The following is a 24,185-nucleotide window of genomic DNA, read 5'->3' as shown; positions in this document are numbered from 1 at the left end:
AAGTGCATCTTGAGAGGACATGTGATATTTTAGCATGCATTATATGTGTAAGGCAAGGCAAGTTTATTTGTATAGCACATTTCAAAAACAATTTAATTCAAAGTGCTTCACATAAAACCATTAAAAGCATCAAAACACAAGGCAAAAGAAAAGGAGATTTAAAAACAATTAAGAACATTCATTAAAACATTAAAAAACTGTGTAAGAAATTAAATGCAGTCGTAAAATGCAGAAATGCAGGAAATTGATTCATATATGAATTGAATGTGGTTCAATTAAAGGCAGCAGCAAACAGAAAAGTCTTCAATCTTGATTTAAATGAGCTGAGGGTCTCAGCAGACCTGCAGCTTTCTGGGACTTTGTTCCAGATATGTGGAGCAGAAAAACTGAACGCTGCTTCTCCATGTTTAGTTCTGACTCTGGGAACAGAAAGTAGACCGGTCCCAGACGACCTGAGGGGTCGGGATGGTTCGTAAGGTAGCAGCAGATCAGAGATGTATTTTGGCCCTAAACCATTCAGCAGGATTTTAAAGTCAATTCTTTGTTGGACAGGAAGTCAGTGCAAAGACCTCAGAACTGGAGTGATGTGATCCACCCTCCTGGTCTTAGTGAGGACTCGAGCTGCAGCGTTCTGAATCAGCTGCAGCTTTCTGACGGACTTTTTACAGAGACCTGTAAACACACCGTTACAGTAGTCCAGTCTGCTAAAGATAAATGCGTGGACAAGTTTTTCCAAATCCTGTTGAGACATAAGTCCTCTAATCCTTGATATATTCTTCAGGTGATAGTAGGCTGATTTTGTAATTGTCTTGATATGGCTGTTCAGGTTGAGGTCTGAATCCATAACTACACCTAGATTTCTGGCTTGGTTTGTGGGTTTTAACATCAGTGATTGAAGCTGAGCGGTGATTTTCAATTGTTCGTCCTTGGTACCAAAAACAATTACTTCTGTTTGATTGACTTTGTTTAATTGAAGAAAATTCTGGCACATCCAGTTTGTCCAACTGTCATCCATTTGTTCAATGCAGTTACCCAGCCCTTGTATGGGATTATAGTCCCCTGGTGACATAGTTATGTAGATTTGTGTGTCGTCTGCATAATTATGATAACACACTTTGTTGTTTTCCATAATCTGAAGTACAGCATCTTTATTGTGATTAGTCCCAACAAGTTCAGGAGTTTATGGACACGCTCCATCAAACAGCCAAATAGACAGAATAAGTCTCCACAGTGGAATCTGATAATTGAAATTCAAATGCGCACACATCTACTACAAACATTTAAATCACCAGGGAAGAAACTCATTATGCGTAATAGGAGCCTTTTCCTGGACCTCTAATAATCTTAAACTGCATGACAGCATAATGGAACCCTGTTGAGGAAAGATAAATATTCCATCAGCAAGACTCCCTCTTTAAAATTGCAGAGACAAACAGAATGTACTGTTCGAGTTTGTGCATCCAAAAAATAAAAGAAAACTCACCTGGTTTTCAAGGTTTGAACTATATCAACAGTGCATGAATACAATTCGCATTTATTGTTGAAAATCCCTCAAAACTGAACTCTCTAACACAATTTCCCCAAAATTTCAAATACAAGTTGACTACAATATAAAACAGACTGTTGCACAAATGTTGAGGTACTTTACGTGAGTATTTCTATTGTATCCTACTGTATGTGTATCCCTCTTCTGCGGTACATCTCAGAGGGAAATATTGTACTTACTCCACGACATTTGACAGCTTAAATTACTTTGCAGATGGAGATTTAACAAACCAAAAATATGATCAGTCAATAAAATATGAAATATTTGTTGTTGAAAGGATTAAAAGTAGTGTCACCTGGATCCACTACAACATTAAAATATGCTAATATCACACTGTCCATTCTGTTGCATAATGAATCAATTTACTATAGTTTCAGTGCATTTTTGCATCATAGTACGGTTGTATTTTTAGTTAACTAAGCTTTTATATGCAGGACTTTGACTTGTAATGGAGTATTTTATGTTCAAGTATTACTATTTTTACTTGACTAAAGGATCGTAATACTGCCTCCATCACTGCTGTGCAGTACACGGACATATGCGCAGTATGACTTGCACGTTACAGTGCAAGAGACAGAATCATGTGTTCATTACCATAACTCCTTGCACAATAATAACAGCATGCTCACACTGACGGGATGAGTTAATGGACCAGATCACAGGATGAGACCTCTCATTTATCTCTGAGTATGTACATGTGTGTACGCGTGTGTGTGTGTGTGTGTGTGTGTGCGTGTGTGTGTGTGTGAGAGAGTGTGTATATAAGCTTGTGTTTGTGCATTTGTGTGCCTGCCAGCTGGATGAAAAGCCAGGTGATAGCCACACTTTGCGTTTGTAGATTTGCAGTACTCTGTTTTCTGTGAGGAGATGTCAATCAAATGTGTACATGCCCAGACAGGAATTTAGTAATATTCTTGCTGCTATTTTTAACCAGGCTCCACAGCTGTTTGTGCCGTCTTTTCTTGTCCTGCCTCGCTGTCTGGTTCACACATCATCATCTCACTGGAACAACCACACAGACAATATTTCAGGTTGAAACGACTGAAACACTGTCGATTTAAAAGGTGAGATATTGTGCTCATTTTCGTCATACGTCATGTGGGTTTTCTACTAGAACATGTTTACGTGCTTTAATGTTAAAAAATACTTCATTGATCTAATACTGTCAGCCTGAATTCACCTGTATTCACCCTCTGTCTGAAACGCTCTGTTTTAGCGTCCATCTCTTTAAGCTCCTCCTCCCAAAAAAAAACCAGCCTGTTCTAATTGGTCCATGTTTCTGGTCCACCGCATCCATGTTGTCAGCTTTGCAACATTGCAGCTGGAGAATAGCTACTCATTAACACAGCATCACTGTACCAGAGTTTCTACCATGGAGTTCGATAAAAGGTAAAACATTTAAATAAAGCCTGCTTCTAAACCAAAATCATCACAATCTAACCTGTTCAATCAGGAACCTGATCAGCAACCAAGACTGCAGGTTCCCTGATGTTTTGCAGCAGTACAGAACAGAGCGCAGTGAGGAAGAAAGAGGAAGAAAGCATTCGCTGTGAAAAGATACAGAGCTAACAGAAATAATTACTTGACTTCACATATTTTGTTATTTCATATTCAACATTCCTAGCTTGTAGCCCGATAGTTATCGTGAGTGTTTACATGACATACTTATGCTACATTCGGCTCCATGCTAACACGTCCATGCACAAAATATGTGGAGTCAACTAATTATTTCTGGTAAATAATTAGCAGGAAGAGGCCGCTGTTCACCCCTCATATGAAACAAGAAAGACAACTACGATCTATTTGTCAGTTAATTTCCATACTTCCGTAGTTATTTAAACCCAAACCACGATCTTTTTCTCAACTTAACTAAGTAGTTGTGTTGCTTAAACTTAACTAAGTAGTTGTGTTGCTTAAACTTAACGAAGTATAGTTGTGTTGCTTAAACTTAACTAAGTATAGTTGTGTTGCTTAAACTTAACCAAGTAGTTGTGTTGCTTAAACTTAACTAAGTATAGTTGTGTTGCTTAAACTTAACCAAGTATAGTTGTGTTGCTTAAACTTAACCAAGTATAGTTGTGTTGCTTAAACTTAACCAAGTATAGTTGTGTTGCTTAAACTTAACCAAGTATAGTTGTGTTGCTTAAACTTAACCAAGTAGTTGTGTTGCCTAAACACAACTAAGTTGTTTCCTGTGAGGTTTATTTAGAAGATACTGTGTGCATTTAATTGACACGTGTTGCTGGACTTTGGGGGCTTTTTTGAACAAATATTGATGGATGCGATTGTTTGCGAATAAATAAGCATATAGGCCTTTTTTAATATTAAGTCTCCATGCTGCCAGCCCATGAATATTTCCCTAAATCTGCCACTGGGTGCAGGTTATAAAACTATGAGCATGCATCACCTGTACATGTCACACACACATGCCACCGGCCTTTTTAAATTACAAATGTGGCTATTATGTTTTGTGTGTATGTGGATACGGTTGCTGCTGGCCTGGTGACACTATAACAGCTCATGATTTAGGACTGTCAAGACTCCATGCCATTACTCTGGTCCTAGACATCAGATTTCTCGCTCGTTCTCTGCTTCACCTGCCCCACAGTAGGTATTTACGTGTTCAGTTAGCTGCGCTACAGAAGGGGCCGGCCCATACGTCTCCCTGAACCCTCTGAATAATTTAGCCCAACAGCCATTCCTATAAAAACCCCATCTATATTAATGAGCAGCCTCCAACCATTTGGATCACTGTATGGCAGTTGTGGTCCCTCCATCATGCTTGAGGTGTCGAAGAACGCTCGCCTTCACCCGGACAATCTCAGGGTAGATACAGTGTCAAAGTCTGGTTTGTCTAAAATCACACCTCTTCCCATTCATCAACCATCTTTTGCTTTCACGTGACGCCACAGACACAGACTCTCTCCTAGAGCAGCCCAGTGTGAGGCAGTCTTTTTATTTCCTTCATCAAAAAGGTTTGGTTGGACTGTTCACGCTCAACAGTGTGAATGAGGCCCAATGTCACTGTAGACGTTACTGAGGTATTTCTGTGCTAACTGACAAGAAACATAATAACGTGTGCTGCTTTAAAAAAAAAGAAAAGACGAATGGTCAGTGCCTAGGCTGAATGATGAGTAGGGTATACAAATCCAAGTGTTTAATGTTGGGATTTTATCTGCGCTCATAAAAATAATAAAAATAGTTGTAAATCGTAAGACATAAAAAAAAAGTTTTTTCATTCTGCAATTCATTTGAGCGTCTTTGGCACTTTAATGATTAATCCTCATTGCAGAAAGACCGTTATTTTAAACTGCAGTGAACAGTTTTCCTGGATCAGGAAACACAACTTTTAAACTTTATATATAAAACCTGGGTGGAAATCAGCGTAAACCAGTGTTCTCCTTTTATTGTCCAAAAACAATGGAGGCCTGAGTGATGAGTAATAGAAAAGGTTAGTCACCAAGACGACACAAAATGCCTGAAACTGTACTTGCATATTGCCTCCAGTTGATTCACGAATGAGCTTGTTTCACAGTCCACCCCGGTGTTCTTGGGTGTTCATTAAAGATGAAACAATCGGTTCAGATTATCCCCCTCATGAAACATTTATAGCTTGTCAAACAAAAAAAAGCTTCTCCGCCCGCCGGACTGTTTGGTCGTGGTCCAGTGGCGGGAAGTTAACAGTACTCGGGGATCAATTTACTTTTCATCAGCACTCTGTTTGAATCATTAATGAGAGTTTGGATACCTCCTCCGTTCTGTCCACAGAGCAGAAGTGAGCTGGATTTCATTTGAACAACTAATATGCATATCCAACGCCATCAATCCTGCGTCAGAGAGGAATAGTACAAATACTGAAATCTATAAACATGAGGGCTGTTTTGTTCAAGTAGATACAGAGCCGAGTAATTACTTTGTGAAAGGGGATGATGTTTTTCATCAAGTGATTGGTGACTGATGTGGAATTAACTTCCTCCCTCAACTGTCAAATGACATAACCTCGCCGCCTCAATTTGTCACTTTCCTGCTTATAACTTTGGATCTGGAGCAAAAAAAAAAGTACATTTAGTTTTGTCCATAACAAGAAGTAGATCAAAGCGATTCTGTTAATTTCGTCTTAATTTGCCCTCAAAAGTTTGGGCCTCGACTTCTCTTTACCATTTACATATATAAACAAAAAGGTGTTTAACACTCGTGCACTATTAAATCAATTGTATTATTGGCTGTGAAGTACTGCTAAAGGATCAGCAGTTGTTATAATGCGTCATGCTCAAACAATGCTCCTATAAAGCCATTATAGGGGAAAACACCTATTGATCACCACTGGTTGGTGGTGTACTGAGTAAAGAGTGCAGTACTGTGCAGAAATTGTCTGTCTGTCTCTCTTGTTCCAATAAACATCCAATAACACTCTGTCATTCCTCAGCAGAGCATCTGCTGCCACGGCTGGCCATTTGTCTTTATGGTTAGTAATTCACTTACCAAGGGGAGCAGTGTATGGCCCAAACTTTCATCAGCAGAAGTGTTTTTTTCATTTGAGCACTAATGAAATGAACATGGGGAAATGAATAAGACGAGAAATAAAAAAAACGGAACAAAAAGAAAAACGGAAAAACTCCTTATGGTCGACAACAAAAGTCGTCCTGGAGTGCTGCTGTACGCCACAGTAACGGTGTTGTGTGTGGAGCAGTTATTCACTGTCAGCATGCAACAGCTTGCATGCAAGTTGTGTGGCCGGCATCCAGCTGAAACAGTTTGCGTTCCTGTCTACCACCTGTCCTGTCTGTGCTATGCCGACATATGTATTAGAAGAATAGGAGTTTACCCAGGAGACTATTCCTCAGTGCATTTTGAAATTGGCCGTCAGAGTAAAACCGCTGTAGTCGCCGTGCTGTGTCAACACACAACACGGCGGCTGGATTTTCTTCTGCCGACAAAAAACTACCATGACAAGAATCTCGTCTTCTGGGGCGGCAGCATTAATCTACTTCCTGAACACACAGTGTGTCCTCAGGTTCTCGTTGTTGCTTTACAACAATAGATGGTCAAAAGCAGCTAACAAGCACAACAAACTAAGCAAAGTGTGAAATGTTCATGTTGTAACTATATATATATATATATATAGTGTGTGTAGTAAGCAGAGCATTATACAGATTATAGAGCATTGTGTTTGGTTAAATGTTGTTGCATTTTATCATTTATTTTGTGTTTCCTGAAATATTGTTGCGTTTCCTGACATGTTGATGAACAGTCTATTTTCAGTGCTTTTATTGGAGGTATTTGAAAACGGTAACCTTCTCCACAGGCTTAACCAGCGGGAGGGAGGAAGTGACAATATTCTGATGCCGCATCACACACACACTGCCAATGAGTAATGTGTGGCAACTGTGTATTTAAATAGCACGCAGCGACAAAAGCAAACCTTGACAAATAGATATGACTCAATCTTTCAATTTCATGCTGATAATCCGCAACCTAATTCTTTATTAAAAGCAGAGGAAAAGATCGCTCATGTGAATATAACCTTCTACGCCTACAGGAAATGAGACATTTCAAGGCCTTTTAAATAGATAAATGTTTACAGATGAGATAAAAATTTATTTGAACTTCTCAAAGAAGTCTAAGTTACAAAGTGCCACACAAGAGTTCATCTTTCAAAGAATAACTGGTTTATCTGATTCATTATTTCAGGCTTTTAATTACAGGAATAACACAGGATGTTCAGTAGAATATTGATGAAGTATGGCACCATGTTGATGAACACAGAGTTACTCAAACAGAAAAAGAAAGTGAGAAATCAAAAAAGCTGGGTTTCATTCTTATCCAGAAGGCCTCGTCTGGTTTCAGAAGAACAATGAATAGGTATTGTTGTTCAAAGGATATAAGAGGGATCAGACAGCTTTGGACTCCATTGTGTAGCTGCCGGTGGATTAAAGTGAGTTTGCAAAGCCCGTCTTGGCCCTGAACTCCAGGAAAGATGAGAAGATGAAATATCTCACCCCGTGTAGTAAAATCCAATACAAGCCACAAAGTCACACAAGAGGACTCCCACCTGGGGCTTAAGACAGCACAGCATGAATACGTTCAGGAGCAAAGAGGCCGACTATAGAATCAGCTGAAAATAGACAGTGCTTAACAAAGCTAAATTTGGGTGATCATAATCTGGCACACTAAGTTATAACAAAATATACATTTCTCATCATCTGTGGCTTTAATTCATGCCTTCATTCCATGTGATCTGGTTTATTTTTCACCTTTTTACGAGCTATGGTTAACCTGATTTTAGAAACTAGACCGTTTAATATGGCAAAAAGCCCCAACAATAAAAAAGGATGTATAGGCGTATCCCATGCCACTCATTTCCAACATATTTGGCACCTTCCTTTTATTCATGACAAGCCCTCCTTTTTTTCATTACGCAGTATATAAGAAGTGCACAGTGAATTGAATTTCCAGTTTCTATTTTCATATATGTGGCTGTGTTTTTTTTTTTTTTTGGTCCTCACAGATGCAGTGCATTATGCTTGTTTGGAGCCAGGGCTTCTTTTATAGTGAGTAATGGTTTTCTGCAGGGAAGGAATCCAAGTCCTCCCAATAAAGTGGTGGAGGTATATCATAGCCCTCATTAAGCAGAGCTATTATGAACCTGCTGGTGCACAGTCCCACAAGACAGGATGAAAAACGGTCCCTCTGGACTTCCATTCCTCTGGCCTGGGTGAACAATGCAGCTTCCCTCTCCTCCCTCGATATCATTACAGCAGCTCCAATAAAACGGTTGCATATTCATGTTGTGACATTTCTGTTTGGCTATAAACCATCTGCTCCAGGTCGAGATAAATTCACTTATTTAGGGAGGACTTCCTGGGATTGATTTTTGGCAATGCGACAGTGTCATAAAACTTGCATTCTCCCCAGTCACAAGCAGGGGCGACTGCTGCGGTTGTATAGAAGTCTATGAGAAAATGACCCGACTTCTCACTTGATTTATTTCCCGAGTTTGTGGTGTTAAGTTTTCGTCAATACAGCATGATGGTCATTTATTAAATGATGGTCCCATTTAGAGTAAAATAGACCATAAAGCGGAGTATGCTTTAGGCGGGCGTACTGTGATTGACAGGTTGCTGTTGCTAACAGAGACTTATACGACGTCTTTACGTCACTCCTCCGCATCCCAAATATGGCAACGTCCGTTCATATGTTGCAAAAAAAAAAATCCAAGATGGCAAGTGCCTGGGGGCCCCAAATGAAATTGAAAGGTCCCCCTTGAACAGACGTTATTGATTTAGGTACATTGTTCTGAAAATGCCTCTCCTTTACTCTGCACTTGGAAAAAAAATGGATTTAAGAATTCACTTTGCCGTATTAATAGTTTTACAAATTTGTTTGGAGTGCTGCTAATAAAAGCTTTTAAAATGGCACTTTATCAAGTTTTAATATGTGTTCCTTGGAGCAAGTAATCATTTAGATTACTTGCTTTTTAGCTCAATTTTGAACATCAAATTTTAATGAAGGGACTTTATTTTCCAAATACAAACTATTAGTATTGTTTGCCATTTAGGAAATGAGTCACTGCGAGTCCACTTTTTTTCTTTTTTTTTTTAATGACAAAGTTTTCAGCCAAGTAGCCAGATGGAGTCATGTATCAAGATAAAGCTGCCTCAAAGTGCCAATATATCACATTGAAGTCAACTATAATATATAATGACCGACTGTATAATGACACACACAAGAGTGTGTTTTTACGGCCAACAGTTTACCCTTTGGAGAAGACAACAAGGGGAAATGGGTAATGAAGAGAGTAAACACATCAATATCATTAGTCCCGCTGAGCTCATTAGGATTTGCATGAGAGAGTCAACCTGAATTCATTTTCCAGCCTGATACTGACGTGATTCTGCATCATTATCTGGGATGAACATGAACCTCATTTAAAAAGCTTTTTTTTCTGTTTTAAGGCTTTACAACCAATCATCCAAATTTTTTTTATAGGAGAGTCATGTTTTCATTCGGACCGAAATAAGCTTTCGATTTCGATCCTCACAGTGAAAGGCAGCATCTGTTCTCCCAACACTATCCCAATAAATGCAGTTGTGCTTTTCACAGCAATCTAAAATAGATGATGACACGTTTAACTTCCTTACACAAGCTCATACATTATAAAACCACTAATGCCAAGCTTTGTTATTTTCGATCAAAGCAGGTATTTAAATAAAAATTGTCATTTATTTCCCAATCACTTGGTTTGTTTTTGTGCAAATAACTACAATAGATGACAGTAACAAAGGAAAAAGGAAAGCATTTAAAATTTCTGACAGTTTACTCTGACTTTAGTACGGTTAAAATGATTGTTCAGGATGGTTTTGGGATGGTCGTTAAAAAGAGACAGTGTGGAGCCGTGCTGTCAATTATAGTTCTTTGGAAGAAAAACAGAAACGGCAAAAAACGGATTTTAAAACATTTGTCTCATCTCTATGTTTTTGCCGCTGGGTGCTTTAATGTACTGTAACACTGCAGTGTATTTCATGTACACATTTCCCTTTGAAATATAGTATAACATAGGAGTAGAAAGTAGCACTCGTACTTAAGTACAGTAGTACTTCAGTAAATGTACTTAGTTACTTTCCACCACTGATTGATATCATGCGAAACAAAAAAGGGTGCAGCAAAATCATGTACTGTGCGACCAACTCAGAAAGAACTTATTCTCGAGCCCTGTAAGAGAAGTTAAATACTAAAATGTGGACTTCTTTGCCTCATTATGAAGAAATGTTACACTCTCTCAGCTGTAAGTGATTTATCCTTCTATTAAACATTTGAAGCGCAGCATTCACAAGCTCTGTTGGCGAACATGAATTATTTGGCTCTCGCATCTGCTCCCAACGATCCCCATCCAGGCAATGAAGCGAGGGGCTGCGGATTGTTTTTGTACGGCTCTAAATAAATGGCGAACACAAAATTCTCCTGTCATCAATATTTCAGGAGATCGACACTGCTCTCTGGTTGTCGCATTAATATAAATGCTATTGTTGCATAATGTTTTCAAGTGAGGGAAACCACAAAACAACGTTTGCCCACGAGAGATCAGTATTACTGTCTTCAGGAATAAGAAGAGGCCCGAGATCCTGTAAGGTCACAGCAGGTAAAATGAAAGGAAACTTTGGCATCTCCTGGTCCCTCATGGCATCGTCTTGTATCGGGCTTTCTTCCATGTTGGCCTTGTTACCCCTACTTACTTTAGGTTTGAAAGTGGAACAGACAGACTGTCTTCTCTTCCAGGCGAGTTTGCTTCGTAAGGCCCTCGGAGGTTTCACAGTCCAGCAGCATTTAATCACACAATGTGTGACTGACTGAACTCTCCGCACTCCTCAGCGTTTATTCTTTACATTACGCTCCGTCCTGTCCGCCCCTGAGGAGGGGATTTTACTTTCAAACTGAAAATGGAGAAAGGAAATCATTTTTCATACTTCGATTTGGATTCTGTCACAGTTAAATCTACCCTTAACTCTTTCCTTTACAGTTCATTTACAGCGAGTGCTGTGAATTTATCTGGTAAATATACAGTATATATGCTAACAATAAATGAGTTAATACAGCATCAAAGCAGTACGAAGTCAAATATCACAGATGGATATTTGAGCTAGCTTTACTGTGAAGCTTTACTTAGGCACAGGGACAATGCTAACATGCTAACGTTGGTGTTAGCATGCTAACGTTGGTGTTAGCATGCTAACGTTGGTGTTAGCATGCTAACGTTGGTGTTAGCATGCTAACGTTGGTGTTAGCATGCTAACGTTGGTGTTAGCATGCTAACATGTGCTAATTAGAGCGAAACTCAATGTACAGCTGAGGCTGATGGGAATGTCATTAGTTTAAGAATGTGAGTACTTCAACATGAAAAGTTTGAGCCGATAATGGCGCTGGATGAAAAGTTAAGTGATCACCAATTGAATGTAAATTGTGAATTTGATTACAATTGATCCTGAGGGGAACAGAAATGTCTCTCAAATTGAATGGCAATTCATCTCACATTCGTCAAGACATTTCACTCTGAACTAAAACTGTCAGGGATCAAATTTAAAATCCAATGTCTGTTGGAAAAGATAATGAAAAGCATAAAAACTCGACTGTCAAGGCAGACAGAGACTTTGCTTCCCACAATGACCAACCGCTTCTCCATTAAATTGGAAATTAAAATCCGGGCATAAGGCCTTGGTTACTTAATTAACAGTGAGTAAGGAGCACACTTACGCTCTAGGATTTCTCAGCAGAAATTGGAAAATAACACATTTCACGCTGGTTTTATCATCTGAAGTTGTTTTCCGGTGGTGATAAGATAAAATGTTTCCTACATTAGTTAAAAACCTATGAAGCAAACTCCTTGTAAGTGGGTCTGACTCTGTGCTTTGTGTGGACCTGCAGTCTCAGGGTTAATTGATGGGTCCATTCAAGCTGTTGTCCTGCTGTGGGAATTAAAAAGGTGCATCAAAATAAGTAAAAACCGATCCATATTCAACAAGTCTGACTGAAAGGGAATATTTTCTGAAATGAAAGGTTAGAACACAGGATTGCTCTCTAGCATGTAGAACTTTCAAAGCCGCACATTGAGGCTATAATTGCACCCACTATGAGGTGCAAGGATCAAAAGTCTCCATGTGACAGGGAACATGGTTGAAATGCTAACAAGGGACTTATCCCAACTCTCAGAATCAGATCGTTTCTTGCCGATGCAGGCAAGTCTAACGAAACAAAAACGATCAAAACGAGTTCAGTTTAACTACTAAAATGCCTCAAAACATAAAGAATATCACATTTAAGATAGCTTGCACAAATCGGTCCCACGTGTGGTAAAGCCCACTGAATTATTTAGAGATGGTGCTTCTTCACACCAATTGAACAGAGCCGTTTAATCCTGAGCTTTAAGTTAACCGAGCGGACGTAACAACGTACTGCCCATTATCCTCCTAAAATCTAATGCTGAAGACACATTTTAGTCTGTCTGCTCTGCAATAAGCGGTTTACAGAATGCTTTGCCTTTTCCCCCAAATTAACTACATTGGAGGTCACAGTCTCTTTCCGGGTAGTTCTATGTATAGCCCATGAAGCAAAGTCTATTGCAAAGACAGTAAGTGGCTGCTTATAATGTTGCCTAAAATCACCAGATGCTAAACACTTGTTTCCATACAAACATAATTATACAATATTAACTTGTGAAGATTGTTTTTGTCATTGGTTTTGGGGCGTGAAACCACTCTGTCTACACCATGTAATGATGAATAAAATGTAAATAATTTCTGAGCCTCAATGACCAAAGATCTCTCCTCATTATAGATTGCATCTTCTTCATATGATCGTTGAACACTGGTACACTGTTTAAAAATGTCCTTTGTCTTTAGTTTAACAATTCAAGACATCATATTCCTAATCCTCCTGAACTAAGTTCCCCTGCTTGAGAAATATCATGATATCAGTCATCAACAACATATGAGAATCAGAAAACATTGGACAGCAAAATGAACCCATCAACCAGAAACACTTCACCAACAACTGTTCTCTTAACGTCCCGGTGGATTTATTTTCTTAGAACAAACAGATGTGCTTAAACAAGTCTAGTTTATATGCTTGTGCATCGGATCAGACACGCTGGGTAAGATAAAAAAAACGAATGAATTATTTTGCTCTTGAACAACAGGATTAACATCGTTGATGTTGACATCTCCAGTCAGAATTATTCTGTCAAAGTCTGTACATTGCATTGTCAAAGCAGATGTTTTGCAATATGTATTCCCAGAAGCCTGGTTCCAGACCTTTGAATCACCTTTTTTACTTATTCGTCGAACACATTAGTTCAACGATTCACACAGACCTAGTGTTTGTGTTTATTGAAAGCAGTTTTCCCCAGTTGGAGAAACAATCACAGCTTTGTAGGTGGAATAAAGGCAACATCTTTCCACCTCCACCTCGCCAACGGAAATTGGCTAAAATGAACATGATAGACTGAATGCAATTTTGTGTCATTATCAAGCTATATCAAAACCCATTACAAACGTTATTACAGTTCACAGGTTAGGTTTCTGCCCAGGGCTGTGAAACTCCTCTGGTACACCCACGCTTCAAGAAGACGCTGAAAAAACCTGTGAAATGCTAAGATTAGCTTTTCCAACAAAATAATAAACACTGTTGGCGAGGAACAAGGAAAAAGAAAGCCCCAATCCCAAACTTGTCAGATCAGAGGCATGGTGGAACTGCTCAGCTGACAGCCAGTAAAGTCGATCCGAATCGTGAGGCCTTCCTCAGGCCGGCAGCCCCCCGGCTAAACAGCGTAAGGGTTCGCGTTTCTTTTGTTGCCACAGATACCGGGGTGAAGATGAAATATGGAACGAGAAATCCAGTTGGGATGCAGATCTTGCAGAAAGAAACCACACTGCGTTTTGTTTTCCTTTAGGGCAGCAGTGCACCACTGATAGATGGGCTTACATATTTACTATCAACTCTAGCAAACATATTTCAAAGAAAACATGTCACTTTTAAGGTAAGTTTGCTTGTTACTCCCGTGATTTCCTTCAGCTAGAAACAGCGGTGAAGACCACGAGGAGCAAATGCCAGGAGGGGAGTTTTCAATAAAACGAAATGACTGGTGTGTTAAACTGCACGCCACATTACTCAGAGCACACAAGGCCAAATTGCCTCCAAAGTTACCATATGACCGGTTGCTGACAAGCAATGTAGCATTTAACAGGCTTTTTTCTATTTCTTAAAAGGGAGTCCGGGCATAGAGCTCACGCCACATAAAATGCAGCAGGGCTCATCGTTTCGTGCAATCTTCACAGAGAACAATGAGGGCCAAACAGCATCACCGATCTGTTTGTACCAAATAGTCATGTCTGGTTCAGTTGAAAACACACAGACCCCTTCAGGGCAGTTAGCGTGCCGTTCACTGCGGAGCAGGTTTTTAACCGGTAGATTACAGACAACAGAAACTCACCAACGGCTCCACTACAGGTTCACAGCAGTGTGCCACTGCAGAGTGAATATAGAGGGGGAAACTGGTTAGTTCTGGGCTGCCAGAGCTTCCCGTTGGCCTGTCCGGGCCAATTATAGAGGAAACACTGGTACTGCAGTTTTAAAGCATTTCCCTTACTAATGCATCTGTACCATCCATGCATAATCTGAAACAATAGATGGATAGAAGGTTAGGGGAAACTCACAAATTATCATCTTTATTGATCTCTCACTCAATATTTGTCAGCGCTGATTTACTGGAAGATTGACCCAAGGCGGTTTCACTAATTGTTGAGGAAACCACAGGGGAATTATGAGGTCAGTAAAGTAAATTAAAAACGGCCCTGAGACAATCGAGAAAAACACAATGAAGTGGAGGACAGACATTAGACAACAATACTTTGTCTCAGATATTAATCATGAGAAGAAAATCCCTGAGGCCCATTGATTTAAAGTCAGTTTCATCTCTTGTCAAGAGTTTATTGATTTTGAGGACTATTCTGTTGCCTATACCAAATATGAACAAATATGAGTCAGCAAAAAGCTCCAGCATGAGTAACATAAGCAACTGATTCTGCTGAAACCGGGTCTGGGCATTCAAACCCATCCCACCCAGATGAGAGGTAAATGGGCTGTAGAGGAGACATCCACTCTAAGTGACACACTCCGATGCTCTCCAGTGCTCTCGCTGACTGACAGCCTGACCCACAGATGGGGGTTAGTTGTCTACCGGTCAGTGGAGTGCAATTTGAATTAAATTACCCTCCACTAAAACAATCCAACGTGCCATCCGCAACATTAAATGTGGAGGGAACTGAGTCATAATTACTGTTGAACAAACCCAGTGTCATTTCTGAGCAATTACTCCATTATGAAAATCTACAGCATCTTTACCTGACATTTAAGATGGGTTGAAAGCCGACAATACAATGACTACTTGATTATATGGAAATATACTGTTTGGAAATCACTCTGCATAGTCCTCCCGTGTTTGTAATCGCAGTATATACTGTGCATAGACATGTCTGTCCGTGCTGTTGGATTTACAGTAGAATAACTTTTACATGTGTAAACAGCTGTATGCAGGGACAGATGAATGATGTCTGCTAACATGAACAACAACAACAAAAAAAGATTCACTTCATCCCACAGATCAAATATGGTGTTCTGTATATGTATTGTATATGTGATACATAATACAGTCTACAAAATAGATGTATTGTCTGCAATAACGGTATTCTTGGGGATTATGCAGAAGTAGCGTGGGCTAGGTGCTGGGCACAATCGGACACACTTTTCTGCAGACTCGCAGGCTATAAGGAGGAAAAGTGAGTGTGGGATTGTGAAAGCCCCGAGGGTGGTGGTGAATCAAGTGACATTTTCTTCCGCATCGGTTCCTTTTTCTTTCCTGCATGCTTGAAAATGGGAAGAAATGGCATCTCGGACCATGCTATGTGTTATCATGCAAACTAATGTACTGTATAAAGTACATTCAGAAAGTACATTTTCTTACTCCACAATTTGTTATGTTACAGCTGTATGTTGGTGAAATCATTTAAATGAATTTAGCCTCATCAATCTACACCGGCGACGTGAAAACAGGATTTTAGAATTGTTTTTACATTCATGTCTGTCCAAAATGTCATCACTTCATCAAGATGTTGTTCCAGGTATTGTACCCTCCCTTTGCAGTCACTTTTCGAAGGCTTTGCAAATTAGATATCCGTCTTGTACAACAACTGGACATGCTCCCACTCTGCTGTTTTGAGGCTCTTTTTAGTGAATATAAGGCAGGAATGTAATTTCCCTCAATTGCACCTTTAACATTAAATGGGCACTGTTATGACAAAGTCACACGCAGTTCAGCCTTTCAGTCATCGGAACCAATTGTTACCAAGGATAATGGACTGCATTTACACACCACTTTTATCCAATGCACTTAACAACCTAACCATCACTCAACCCACACACACACCATCGCTGAGCTACGGAGTAACCACCGGAGGCAATTTGACGTTCAGTGTCCTGCTCAAGGACATTTACACGGCACTTTTATCCAAAATGTGCCCCCCATTAAACACCGATGCAAAGCTCTGGAACAGCATTTCGGATAAGAATGGCTTTCCCTGTCTGGTGCAGCAGAGAGGCTGTTCCCCACTAACGGAGACATAACGTCAACAGTAGTATTTGTATCGGCCATACATGCTTATTTAAGAATGGTATTTAATTAAAACAATATATGTACATAACCATTATAGTGTGTATTTTCATGGTGATTGCAGTATGTACAGGCCAGAAACAGGCACTGACGTGACAATGTCGCACTTGGTTGAGTACTGCGTAGCATTTTAGTCATTTTAACCATTACTTACAATGGAAAATGGACCGCATTTAAATACCACTTATACATTCAACACATGCTCGCCATTGTCAGCGACCATTGAAGGCACAGGCGTTAACCACCGCAAGCATCTACCTGCCGAGCCACGCAGGAATATATGAACGAGTTTGTGACACTGATGCATCTACCCATGAGTGGGTTAGTGTGAGCGAGAGACACAAAATACAGATTTTGCAATCTCATAGTGCAGCCACTTGTTGCACCACTTACTCTAATGTGCATAATATCACAACACGAGTCAGGATCCGTTTCAGCCAGCCGCTGCACACAAAGCGTACAATTACCTGCTCGCACAGTTCACGGCAGTAATGCATCAGCATCTGCATATCTAACGACGGTCGACGAGTGAGAGTGGTGCTCAGTGGTAAATATAATTCTCATCCAGCATTTTGCCACACAACGTTTAGGAATGGGCACATTTTTTAGGATGAATGAGGACAGACTGCCTCACTGACGCTGCATGTGCCCTGGTGCCTAAACTATACATGTGACACAGACAACCAATAACAATGCAGCATGTAGTGTCTAAAACTACAGCACAATGACTGACCTTTACATGTCCACAGATCAAGTTTTAATGACTTCAATTACTATAAAGTGAGGTATATTATTCCATCCATTACTGCGAGTCATCGCTAACTCAAAAGCTGCTGGATGTTTGAAGTTGTGACGCGACTGTTGGTTTGTGTGATAATTGTACAGTATTTACCTACTTCTGAAAAACTTGAAACCAGAAAATGAGAATAAAAATGTGTACCGGTGCTCCGAAGAAGTTTCCCCAGTGGCGATACATTAAATGTAATTACATTCTTTTTCCCTGGCAGGCGTGAAATTCCCCACAGCGGCCCAGCACAATATAAATTCTATGACGCTAATAGAGGCTCTGTTGTTGAATAAAATGAAAGCTTAAAAGGGTATTTTTATGAGGGCGTTTCTTTCATCATCATTGAGGAGCAGAGGCCCATTATTATCACAGGATTATTTGTGGCCATCATTCCCCGGCATCGCCTACTTAAGGCAGCAGCTGTAAAGAAGAGAAATGGCCTCCAAAGGGGGAGATATACAGCAGGGCCGCACATGACAAATGAGGAGCTCGGCCGCACGCTTATTTATGGCTGCTTAAAGCTGTCAGTCAGAGATGATGAAGGGTGACCGCTTGATTAGAAAGTGTTGGATCGGTCCGGTCCTTGTGACCCGCGACAGGATCGGATGAGCAGGGGAAAGGTGGCGATGTTGTCGGTGAAACTATTTCTTTTTTTTTCTTGACAGTTTCACCGGTTTGGGTTTTTTTGGAGACAAGAAAAAGACGACTGAAGAGGATATGGATGTCAAGTAGTCTTGAGAGGTGCGCTTGTCAGCTTTATTTCCTTTTTTTTGTTATCCAACCTACATTTGTTATGACGTTGAGAGCTGAATTTGGTGTCATGCCTCTTAAGTCCTTCACGTCAAGTGATTCTGTGGGGAAAGAAAATAAATTGCGAGATGAAAGGGAAGAGAACTGAACATAATGGGAGGTTGCCTGTAGCTCTTCTGGGTGATAGGTGAAGAAATTGATTTGAAAAAAAAAAAAATCAATTTGCAATCACCTTCATTACTGTGTTATGACCTTTACTTGGACATTTCAAATGTGGTCTCTAAAGCGTGCGAGGGGTGGTGCAGGCTCCCCATTTCATTGTTTTTATCAGAAGATTCAAGATAACGAACCAGTAAGACAAATGTAATAATTCTGAGGTGAAAAAAAAATGAATGGATGTTGCTGCAACTACAGCTGCAACATATATGCTAATAGAGATTTTAGCCTCAGAATTTCAAATGACTTATCCGCCATCTTCTGTATTAAGTGAGTCTTCTGCTGCAATGCAGTTAGCACGAGCAGTGTAGTTCAAAGACTGATAGGCACTCTAAGCCCCTGTTTTTTTTCTGAATTGCAGCTGCTGTGCCATCTTGTTAAGTGGATGGTTAAGTATCATGATCTCGCTGAAGCGTGTTCTGCTGGTTGATGGACCAGGATTTGCAGAGAGATAGGGAGCCACAGACGCACGACAATACCAGCAACCATCTCTCTAGTTTGATCACAACTCAAACAGAGTCTTCACTCAGAGCCCATTCAAAAAACAAGATTAAACCCTGCTGTTGTTTCTTCTTCTGTTGTGGGGGAACCAGCCAAGTCTTTCAGTTCAAGAAAAGGATATTTCAAAATAAAAGAATCCTATTTCTTGCCCTCAGTTGATTAAGAAGCCAAAATAAATACATGCCCTTGCTCACGTTTAGGAAAAGTTATATAAATCACTCGAGGCATATCAATGACTTTTCTGTTGCTCATGTATTAATCAGCTGTCTAAATGGTTGCATTTTATCATCATTTAAAGTTCATAGCCTCTCTCCTTGATGAGTTTCTGATAAATAGATAATGCACCTTAATAGCCTTCATTAACTTAAAAACACCCTCTAGTCTAAAGGACAGGTCTCACAGCAGTATAGCGGACACAGAGAAGACAGTCCGTTACATTTACGTCTTCTTAAAATACTTGCCTTTCACTCGCTTGACTTCCTGTCGCGATGATTGACAAGAGAGACGCAACAGGAAACAGGTGGGTTGCACAGATTGTGCTTCAGCCACACGTCTTCCCAGAGCCCAAGGTGGCATCCTAAACAGGTCTTGATTTGTCTGACCAACAGTTCAAAAATAATAAGTTCACGGTCATCAAAGGCTGAAGAAACACCTTGATATTGACATTCGAGAAGCAGGAACCAGAGATGTTTTGGCTTGAATGACTCACGATTCATTTATGTGATTCGTTCTTTGTTAGAACTCCCATTTCACGAGCTGTTTACACAGAAGAGAAAATGAACATCAGTTCAGATTTGCAATTTGCTAATTATGTTGACCACTGCGGGTTAATGTCGGTGGTCATACACGCAGTGCAGATGTCACTTACAGCACCGGGGACAGGAGGCAGGCGGAGCTTGAAAGCTAGCGAGTGGCAAGCACCTCTCCGTGGCTGCTGGGAATATTAGAGAAAGTCGATTTGATTTCAGACGCCACGTTTGGAGCCTGCTCCATCAGAAAGACACCGACAATGTGAAAGTGGCAGGCCCTGTTCCTCAGCAGCACTGCTGTGCACAGTGACCATAAAGATGTGGGAGAGACAAACGGGGCCAATTGTCTCTGGAGCCTCGTTACACTTTAATATGTGGCACAGACACATTTTCAAATTTGAGAAATCAGATTTCATTGCATTTCCCCAATGCAACGTTTTTGTTTGTTTCTTACGAGTATTTGGTCAGTATTTGACATTATAGCGAAACTGTTGTGTTGACTGTCTCTCAAAATATGCTGATGCATCAGAGTCAACATAATTGCTGAAACTGGTTCCATTGAAGATTGAATGGGCAGCATGGTGATCCTGCCAGTCAGAGCTGCAGGGTTTGAGGTTTCTGCTCAGCTACCAACAGTTGACCGCCTCACATTTCTGATCTCTCCCCAGAGCCTTTTTTATTTCTCTCATGCGATCGCTTTGCCATCATATCGTGCCTTTCTCACAACCAGCTCAATGAAAAAAAGCCATTCAATGGCCTGAAATTCAATGAGGAAAATTAATGCATTAAATCTGGATTGAATATAATGTAATTAAATGCGTCTCCCTTTTTAACAACCTTCTCTCTTTTTTGCAGTGGTCCAGCTGAATTTATGTTGTGGTTCACCTGGTGAAGTACAATGCACTGAAGCCTCTCGAGAAAGAAAATAGATTTTAGCACAACACATTGATCAAAAAAGCCTTATGTCACAAATATATGGAACTGCGCTATACGCTGCTTGATAAGTACACGATAAAACATTCATGAAAGAGAAGGTTCGTCGTGTTGTTAAAGGTAACAGAGAGGGTTCATTTACATGTGGTCTTTACAAGATACTGGCTGAAATTTCACAATAATTGCAAATGAAGGAAATCTACTGCCATCTTCTGGATATCTAAAGGGAAAAAAGAGCAACCTGGTTGTCAGTTTAAGTCAAATGAGTAACACTTTAGGTCAAAAGCTGTGCTATTGGAACCAAAGGGAAGCTGCTGGTCAGGACTACGAGTTACAGAAAGAACCAGCAGCAACACACTTTTCTACTTTGCTCGGTATGACAACAAAACGTATCCTTAAATGGTCAAAACAAATACTTCTGATCTGACTTAATACCCTGCATGCCCGGGTTGGATTTGTTGTGTCTCAAAGAGCATTACAATTAGTCAGTACAGTGACATGTTCAGTTTGAGCTGTACCAGACTTGGGGGACTCATAGCACACGTTGTGCATGGTGAACCAGAAGTTATTTTTGCTTCACGGTCTACTTGCAGAATGTAGTTTGTGCAGAGACACCTCCAGTAATTTAATAAAAAAAAATGTTAAAATGCCGAGTGCTATTGGCACGATCCAAACCGAACTGTGTGGTGAGACTACAAGCTGAATATTGTATCTGATGTTGGAGACAGGGCCACTCTTTGCTATTGTTGTGTTGATCCTAAACAGATGAGGAGGAAGGCTACCTCTAAGGGAGCACTCATAATTTTGTAATGGAAATTGTATTGAACGCCATTGTGCTTAAGTATCCGCTGTCAGGTACGTACAGCTTTGTTGTGATTGGTCAGCTCCGCTCTAAAATACATGACTCAAATGGAGCTGCACCCAGGGAGCTTACAGCAAACGATCAGAGTGCCGGAGTGTTGAAAGCACACAGATCATTTGTCAGTGAGGAGAATTAATCAAGCTTGGAGCCTTTGGAAGTGTGAGTAATGAGGATGTAGATGGGCCACCAGGAAGATGTGATCAGGATTTAGAATGCGATTCACATCAGGGAAGTACCCGAGTATTTCTTTATTCCTCTTCTTTCTTGCCAGTAGACAGTCATATCCCTTTCCTGTCTGATTTATCTCATACAGAGGATCCGGCAAGTTCAATAAGGTCTCTTCCAATCACTTCGAAGGTGTTGAACACATTACATGACTAAAATCAGACGGTGGGTTTCCTGTTCCGTTTTTCATATTCATCTCTTTACGATCTTAACTGATGATTACCAGCTCATAAATAGAAGCAGATGTTGACTGCAAAGGGCTAACTGACGTGTTGTTAATGAGAAGCTTTACAACTGCATTAAAAGTGTTAAAAGGGGTTTTTGACTGGGGCTGAATATTCCTTTAAAACTGACATATCAACGCATTGTATCTTAATTTCTCAAAATATAAAGGCAGCTACAAATGGCAACCATATTTTCAGTTACGGCAACAAGAAGCTGATGCCTGGTTGCCAGACTGGCACCCACTTTTACAGTGTTTTGCAATAGCTTACATACTTGTTGAGGAAGCTGGCTAATTGTTTCAATACGCTATGGTATGGGTATATTTTTGCAATTTGAACAGAGGAGAGATTTCATTCCTGAACCTGTGTGTCAAATGTCAGAAAAAGCGTGTAGAAAGGCATATTTTCCCACAATTAAAAAAAAAAATTCTAATTGAGATTATTATGACTGATTTTGCAATTGCCATATGATATGAGATATAAGAGCGAATGATCATTTTTACTTATTTTTTAACATTTTCACTAAAAAAAAACAAAAATGATTCTTGCGGCTATCTGTACCAAACAAAGATGTTTCTTTAAGTCTGTAGAATATGATGTGTAGCCCAGGACATCTAGACAGCAAGAGGATTCATTCAAAATTGGTACTTTGATACAAATTTTGCCTTTAACAAATATTGTGCCTTCTGCGATATGAAAATTGCCGTAGGCCATATTGCAATTTTGATAACATTTAGATTATTTGTGCAGCTGCTGGTAGAGGTTGTTGTTACAATTTAACAGAGCCCAGATAGAAAGAAACACTATTCTAGCATGTCACAAATTCAGACTATCAAATTTGTGAGTCTCATAACCGATGCATTATTCCTCAAGTCATTACCGAGTATCCCATTTTCAACTCCTTAAGCCCTTCAAATCAAAGCGGCATTTGTTTGGTTCTGTTGTGGACACCAGATCACCTCTGATCTCATCTCATCAAATCAAACCTCATCAAAAATAGCTTTTCATTGCTGACCAAAGGCGTCTGGGCGGAAGCCCAGAATTCAAAAACCCAGACTGTATGGTTCACATTGCCCCTCCTGGCTTTCTTAGCAAAGGCCTGAAAAAGGCAATCTACACCTTCCATATGGCCCTTCCTCTCATGTGGAGATGGCACTATAATAAATGCGAGTGTCAAACACACAGCACCTTCATTGCGTTCTTCTACACATTGCGCCGTGAGATCACTGTGATTTATAACCATCAGTGGTCCATCAGCATTGCGGTGGGCATGTGAGAGGCACCTGATGGATACGTAATCATAGCTCTTTGAGGAGACATGCTCTATGGCGATGATGGAAGGGTGACAGCATTTAGACTATAAAATATGGTGAAGCGGCAGGCAGCTGTATTAAGGTCCGATTACTGAAACAGTGGTGAGGAAGTCAGATTTTAAATTTCTGGAGACAACATAATAGCAATTACACCATCACCAAAACGTCACAATTATGAATTTCTCAAAAGCAAGAAGATATGTCGGTTGTTTGAATAGCACCCGCCCAGACCATGAGCCTGCCTTAAAGATAAAATCGGTAAGCAAATAACCTCACAACCCTCTAATCAAAACCTCAAACAGTCAGTCCACATCGGGGAGAATAAAGGTTAGGCCGACATGGCATTGAAGATAAATAATTGCCTTGAAGTAATAAAAACCTTAACTGATGGGATAACATAGAAATGCAAGAGCTATTGAAGAAGCCCATACCGCAGCTTCATACGTCTCTATAAGTATGAAAATGGGAACATCTTTTGTCTGCGTGGAATTCCAGCAGACATGTATATTGTCTTCTGGCCCACAAATAAGTCACTTACTATCAGACATGCTGCAAAAATGTTGTGAGGAAGTCTTATCTTTACCCAGTTAACATTTTTCTAAGCCCCGCCCACAACTGCTGCTCAGTCAAGCTGTCAGAGCTACCGTGGAGCCCACACTGTCACTAACTGCACTGCCTGCATGGATCTCATCTACTTTTTGGATAAACAAAAAAAGGCGATTTCAGAGCGAAGCAAACAGAAGGGTCCGCAATATGCGATTGAAGGATATACCCAGGAAATCAAAGCAATTCTGGAGCGAAAACTAAATCTATAAAAAGATAAAGATAGAAGCTTAAGCCTACAGATCACAGTAAGCCACTG

The sequence above is a fragment of the Melanostigma gelatinosum genome, assembly GCF_949748355.1.
Source record: "Melanostigma gelatinosum genome assembly, chromosome: 8".
Classification (NCBI taxonomy): Eukaryota; Metazoa; Chordata; class Actinopteri; order Perciformes; family Zoarcidae; genus Melanostigma; species Melanostigma gelatinosum.
Note: the sequence above shows the minus strand (reverse complement) of the source record.